The sequence below is a fragment of the Xenopus tropicalis genome, chromosome 1 (genome assembly GCF_000004195.4).
Source record: "Xenopus tropicalis strain Nigerian chromosome 1, UCB_Xtro_10.0, whole genome shotgun sequence".
NCBI lineage: Eukaryota > Metazoa > Chordata > Amphibia > Anura > Pipidae > Xenopus > Xenopus tropicalis.
This window is the reverse complement of record NC_030677.2, coordinates 161683247-161690806: the sequence shown is the minus strand read 5'-3', so window position 1 is coordinate 161690806 and position 7560 is coordinate 161683247. Positions and strand designations below refer to the sequence as shown.

The 7560-nt window shown below is 40.8% G+C and overlaps 1 protein-coding gene across 1 annotated transcript in view; it reads left to right on the top strand.

Annotated features, from left to right (window-relative positions):
* The first annotated feature begins 11 nt into the window (after positions 1–11).
* The window catches only part of kntc1 (kinetochore associated 1), a 95544-nt gene continuing 87995 nt past the window's right edge, over positions 12–7560 (top strand). The window contains exon 1 of the mRNA XM_012969013.3: positions 12–100. The gene's annotated coding sequence lies outside the window, so the exon portion shown is untranslated. The remainder of the gene's footprint in view (positions 101–7560) is intronic.

Genomic DNA, 7560 nt, shown 5'->3' with positions numbered 1-7560 from the left:
CATGCTGGGAAGTTGCAGTGACGTATGAGCATCGCAGGGCTTTACGTCACTTCTGTCGACCCGCCAAATTCGAGCTTCCAGAAGGAAACAGCGGCGGCCGGTAAACGTTATCTTGTTCCGCTTGGGGACGGGGGGGGGTGTCTGTTTAAAAAAAATAAAAGTATCCGGTGGCGGTATTACATGGACAACATGTGGGTACATAGTCTTCTTGTAAATTATTAAAAAAAAAAGCGGTCGTTCTTTTCTGAATCTGACAGGCGACTTGTTTGGGGTGGGTCGCTGTGTGACAGTGTGCCTCAGTTTGTATATAGGTGACACAGTCTAGTATTATTGTCATGTAACCCTAAAACGTTACAATTATTGAAATCATGAAATCACTTGTATAAGTCTGTGTTGTTTTATTGTTACTAAATAGCTTTTACTAGATCAGGTACCCGGCTTTCTCTTTATGGTGGTGCATTTCTGGGTTGATGCTTATAATGCTTTTTATAAACCCTTTAAAGTGTGTAAACTTTTAGGAACCTGTTAAATGGCCTATTCGCAACTTTCCGTATTTTTTTTTTTTTTTTTATTATTGTTTTTGAATTCTTTGCCTTCCCATTCTGCCTCTTTCTAGATTTCAAATTAGGGGTCAGTGTTTCTGTGGGAGGCTACAATGTTATTGTTGCAATGTTGTTGCTTTTTTGTTATTACTTATGTTTCTGTTCAGGCCCTCTTATATCACAATCTGCCTCATGGGGCCTTAAGGTCCCCATACACGGGCCGACTATAGCTGCCGATATGGGTCCCTTGGACCGATTCGGCAGCTAATCGGCCCGTGTATGGGCAGAACAGAGCTGCCTGACCGACCGATATCTGGCCTGAAATTAGCCAGATCTCGATCGGCCAGGTTAGAAAATCCGGTCGGATCGGGGACCGCATCGGCTTGTTGATCCCCGAACCGACTGCCCCATAAGCTCAAATGAAATCCGATCGTTTGGCCCCAGAGCAGAATATAGAATATAGTAGATCGGAGGCTTATACTGCTAACATCCTGGTCTCTGTAAAATATGATATTCTGGTGCACAGTACAATAAGGAACTAGTATCTCTCCAGTATACAGTGCACAGAGTTTGATAGAACAGTGACTCAGTGGTTGCATTGCTGTCTTGTATTGATACATGAACATAATTTAGTGCTTGGTAAATTATGTTCCTGTATCAATAAATGAATTAGGGTGGTAGACACCCAGTGTAGTCTGGCCTTGTAGTTTCACTGAGTGTGAGTCTTTCTCTCTGTTGAGATTGCTGTCTTGTAGCCTGGGTTTCTTTGTTCTCCCTGTCAGGGCCGGAACTAGGGGTAGGCAGAAGAGGTAGCTGCCTAGGGCGCAACGATTGGAGGGGGGGGGCCAGGCAGCAGCCTCTCCTGCCTACCCCTAGGGGCACATTTACTAATCCACGAATCCGAATCAGGAATGGGAAAAAATCGTATTGGAAACGAAAATTTCGTAAGATCGCAAATATCACGAAAATGCTTACGAAAAAAACGTATTAGTCACGATAATATCGTATTGGCGATCCGAAAGTCACAAAGTTTTCGCACCGAACAATTGTAAACAGCGGTAAAACCTTTCCGATTCTTTCATGCAAACGTCCGAAAAAATCGGCGAAAATACGCTCGGAGCGTTCGTGCTTTTGTAAATGTGCCCCCTAGTATAGTTTGCATTGCGCCGCTTCGTATTGCGTATCGCACACCGCACCGCGCCCCCCCCCCGCTCGAACTGCGCATGCGCATTAAAACACACGGGGGGGGGGGTGTGCAGGGGCGAGGTAGCCGACTGGGTTGCCTAGGGCGCTCGGTTGCCTCGGCCCGCCCCTGCTCCCTGTGTTTGTGTGGGTTTCCTTAGAGTGCTCCGGTTTCCTCTCACACTTGAAGAACTTACAAGAAGGTTAAAACTGACTCCTCATAAAATTGACTATAATTGTTGCCATTGTAAAATTCTGGAAAGCGTATTTGAAGAAAGGAGGGCCATAGCAGATGTTGGTATAACAACTTTTAATTAGCAGGAAAACATGACAGAATTAATGGGGATACATCTAACAGGAGCGGTTTTCAGAAGAACAGGCTGGCAGCATCATAGTTTTAACGGTAACAGCATCACCTAGTTATATAGTCACAATAGTCAATATGTGACAGGTTTACTGAATACTATATACTGAAATTCTTAGTAAAGTTGCACGTTAATTAAAAGGTTTTCTACCTGCCTGAGATTGCTTCCTACAGATTGCAAAATGCACTGTTGCAGGTTGCTCTGTACCTGCAGTTATCATCTGAAAGGTCCATCTCCATAGAATTCAGCATAGGACAAAAGCTTTCTTACAGGTGACTGTCACTCACACATAAAAAGCTGTCTATCTGCTTTGCAAATCAAACATTAAGCCCAAACGTTTTTTTTCCTTTAAATCCAATACCTGTATTGTATTTAAAAATATACACTTTAAATCATATATTGCCTACTGTACCTCTATTCAGGCATAGAGGCAGGGCAGTAAAATACTTTCACTTTCCATTCTGCACTTACGAGATGTCACTGCTCTCCTCTCATTCCCCTCCCCCTCACTGTCTATTATTGTGTATCCTGTGCATGAGCATTAGATTTCCCATTCTGGCTCAAGATTTTGGCATGATGAAGCAAAGCTTGCCTTAATAGTGTCTACAAAATGGCGCCTACCTGCTTGCTGTGACTGTGAATTTCAAGCCTGAAGGACACAAGATATAAATAAAAAAAAGTGTAAATAGTTATTGAAGAGGATGTGTAATTTGTACAAATTAAAGTTCTGACAGATCTGTGTCCACAGTTATGCTTTGTTATCTTAGGAGCAAAAGAAAGTAAAATAGGATTAGGAATGTCATGGCTGAAAAGCAATGCTTTCACACTGAAGGTTAAATCCTGGGCAGCATTACTTTTAAGAGACACAATCACAAGGAGTTAAAGATCCTTATGCCATCTAACTTGGTGTTCTCAAACTCTGCGCCGAACCGAATCCTAATTAGCACAAATTAGCATATGCTTATTATCGTTCGGAAGGGTTAAATGTTTGGGGGGGGAATTTTGTGCATATTTTCTACCTGATCCTAATTAGCATACTCGAGGGTTCGGCCAAACCCAAAAACGTTGGTTTGCTGCATCCCTACACCAAACACCTTTTATCTTTTTTTTTCTTTATTTATATAGCACTGATATAATCTGCAAACGGAGAAGAAAAGGTTAAACCAAGTAACCTTTACCAGAAAGGTCTATGTAAATACAGCCATAAGCACTCACAGAAGAGCCACACACTGTTCTTTTGTGTCAGACTTCCTTCTCTCAGAAAAATCCTTCAGGGCACAGCACAAGTCTGCTCAGTTTACTCCTCTCCCCTCCTCCCCTTTTTGCTGTAATCTGAGCTGCCAGAGCTGCAGCATGGAAGTTACTGAAACAGCTGCTATCTTAAACAAACAGAGGTAGCTTCTATGGTTGTTCAGGCTGATGTCCCATGGAGCAAGTTAGTTGCCCCCAACAGATCTCTGTAGGAAACTTTTCGTGAGTTCGGACAGCTGAAGCAATGTGTTGGCCTTTCCACAGTGACTCCTGTTGTTGCTGGTGGAAAAGCATTTCAGAGCGGTTAGTTACTCATCTGTTCCAGGCAACTAACTTGCTCCGTGGGACATTAGTAAAGGTGGCCATACATGCACCGATATTATCGTCTGAAACCTAGTTTCGTATAATATTCAGTCTGTATATAGCAGAGATGACTGATATCGCAAAAGCTTCGGATTTCAGTCGTCTCGTCAATTGGGCGGGACAAAAGATTTTGCTCTGGTGCCGTCAAAGGCACCTGAGCAAAATCTGTGTTCTGAATCGTCAGGTGGTGGTAGAATCCCTATTGTTTATACCTCAATATCTGACGATTCAGCTCTAAACGTAATTGTAAGGTGTATGGCCACCTTATAACTCAAGTATGGTAAAGCTTTCTGCAGAATAAATATAGCACTCTAGTTTACACTGTTGTGGCTAATCTATTGACAATAAAATGCCAAAATGCCTTTCCTTCTCCTTTAACTCTTTTACTGCCAAGCACGTATGTCATACGTGCTGACAGTAAAAGGGCTTAAACGCCAACGACGTGTCCCATATGTCGTTGGCATTTAAGCGCTGCTCTCTGCAGCGGCGGCATGTGCCGCCGCTGCAGAGAGCTTCTAACAATGACAGCCCCCCTGGGCAATGTGCCAGGGGGGCTGTCATGAGGGTCCTGCGATCGATCAGGTCGCAGGACCCTCCAGGAAGCAGCAGATGCGATCGCATCGCATCTGCTGCTTCCTGCTTCCTACTTCCCCCCCAGCGCCGGCCCAACTGAACAAGGAGCGATCGGGTCTTCAGGACAGGTAAGGACTTTTATTTTTTTCTTGCATTTACACACTTAGACACACATTTACATACATTTATACACACTTACATACATTTACACACACTTACAGCACACATTTTAGCATTTTTTTTTGGGGGGGGGTTTCTCATTTTTCACACTTTTATACACTTATTTACACTCATATACACACTTACACACTATCACACAACTTTTACACATGTACACACATGTATACACAAACACTTTGGGGTTTTTTTTGTTTTGCTTTTTTTTTTTTTTTTTTTTCATTTTACCACTTTGTTTTTAGTTTCTTTTACCTAAAAACTGTTTATTTTGACAGCGTGACTATTGGATCAGATATTTTGACCACTAATTACACTGTCATGTGACTTATTTTGTTGTTTCATTGATTTGCACAATTTTTGTGGTTTTATCACATTTTATCCCTGTATAAGTGTTCCTAATCTGTTTTTAGCGTAGCTTTGCCAGGTGTAACTTTGGTGTACAAAAATAACTTTGCCTATTTTGAATTCATCAGAATGTGTACTTTCCAAAAATATATGGTTTTCTGGGGGTCACTGTATAGTTAAGGGGGGTTACTGTACATAATACACTGACAGGGGGCTCTGTGTGCAAAAGCTGAGCTAGCAGGCGAGAAATCCTTATGCGCTATTTTCATTTTGGGTTCAGTACATACCGCAGACTTTGGTATATCTATGCATATTGGGCATCAAACTGTTCAGTAGACCATAGGTGTTCCTATTTGGGGTGACTTGCCTTTGTACGCAAGAAATTGTGTGAGATAAATGCGGCAAATTGCAAAATTTTTAGGCGATTTTCTGAAATGTCATAAAAACCAATAACTTTAGGAAAGCTCTGCAGATTGGTACTTTGGTGTAGAAAGGACTCTTTACCCTTGTTGGATTTGTCAGAATGTGTACTTTCCAAAAATATATGGTTTTGTGGGGGTCACTGTATAGTTAGGGGAAGTTGTGGCACATAATACACTGACAGGGGGCTCTGTGTGCAAAAGCTGAGTTGGCAGGCGAGAAATCCTTATGTGCTATTTTCATTTTGGGTTCAGTACATACCGCAGACTTTGGTATATCTATGCATATTGGGCATCAAACTGTTCAGTAGACCATAGGTGTTCCTTTTAGGGGTGATTTGTCTTTATCTGATCTTTATCAAGAAATTGTGAGAGATAAATGCGGCAAATTGCAACATTTTTATGCGATTTTCGAAATGTCATATAAATCTGCAAACTTAGGAAAGCTTTACAGCTTGGTACTTTGAAGCAAGAAGAAATGTTTACCCATTATAGATTCGGGGGGATGTGTAATTTCCAAAAATATATGGCTTTCTGGGGTGAGTGTACTTTTTTTGTAGCATTATCCCACATAAAGGATATAAATGTGTTGATTTTGCAGGAGCTGAAATGATAGATCATATGGGGGTATGTCCCCATTGGGGCCCCTACATGCCACATACTTAGGTAAACCTATACATATTGGGCATCAAACTGTTCAGTGGACCCCTGGCATTCAAATTTAGGGTGTTCTATCTTGGTACCTAATGCTATGTGGGAGATAAGATGCTGCAAAGTGGAAGCTTTGAGGGGATTTTTGGAAATGTCATTAAAATTGCTAACTTTAGAAAAGCTGTGCGGGTTGGTACTTTGGAGTAGAAAGACATGGGTACCCATTTTAGATTCGGGGGAATGTGTACTTTCCAAAAATATATGACTTTCTGGGGTGAGCGTACTTTTTTGTAGCTTTATCTCACATATAATGATGTAAATGTGTTGATTTTGCAGGAGCTGAAATGACAGAAATTACAGTACATATGGGGGTATGTTCACATTGGGGCCCCTACATGCCACATACTTGGGTAAACCTATACATATTGGGCATCAAACTGTTCAGTGGACCCCTGGTGTTCAAATTCAGGGTGTTTTATCTTGGTACCTAATGCTATGTGGGAGATAAGATGCTGCAAAGTGGAAGCTTTGAGGGGATTTTTGGAAATGTCATCAAAATTGCTAACTGTAGAAAAGCTGTGCGGCTTGGTACTTGGGAGTAGAAAGACATGGGTACCCATTTTAGATTCGGGGGAATGTGTACTTTCCAAAAATATATGACTTTCTGGGGTGAGCGTACTTTATACTAGCTTTATCCCACATATAATGATGTAAATGTGTTGATTTTGCAGGAGCTGAAATGACAGAAATGACAGTTCATATGGGGTATGTTCACATTGGGGCCCCTACATGCCACATACTTAGGTAAACCTATACATATTGGGCATCAAACTGTTCAGTGGACCCCAGGCATTCATATTTAGGGTGTTTTATTTGGTTACTTTATGACCTGTAGGAGATAAGATACTATAGACTGGAAGCTTTGAAGCGATTTTTTTAAAAAATCACAAATTTTGAAAAAAACCAATAACTTTAGGAAAGCATTGCGACTTGATAGTTTGGAGTAGACAGACAGTTGTGCCTATTCTGTATTCCCCAGAATCTGTTCTTTCCAAAAATTTACAATTTTCTGGGATAAACCTTCTGTTAGTGGAATTTTTGGCCTTGAAATCCAAAGTATGCAGTTTTTTTGGAGCAGTGCTTTGGAAATTTGGTAGTGTACTGCTGGGAGTTTTTGACCTATACATGTGAGAAATCTCCATAAAAATATATATATTTGGTATTGGCACGTTCAGGAGACATGGGACTTTCCAAATCAGTTGTATATTCGTGCATAAAATAATTTTTGTTTCTAGTATGTGTGATTATATTATGGAAAATTTGATTTTTTTTGCATTTTTAGACATTTAGAAACCTATATCTTGTTACAGAATTGGAATTACACAAAAATTCTACCATATTTTAAAAGCTTAGGTTGTTATGAAAAAAACGATATATTGTTTTCCTGGGTAAACTAAAAGTCCCCCCGAGGAAAGGCCCCTAAAGTGAAACAGTGCAAAATGTTCAAAAACTGTCTGGCAATACAAGTTCCGCTTTGACCAAAATGGCTGGCAGTAAAAGGGTTAAAGAGAGCATATATCATTCACAAAACATTACATCTGGATGCTAAGTTCAGCCATTCAACACATCACTAACCTGCATTAGATTAAGAAAACAAACAAAAACATATCTAAAATGCTGTTTAATAAACTC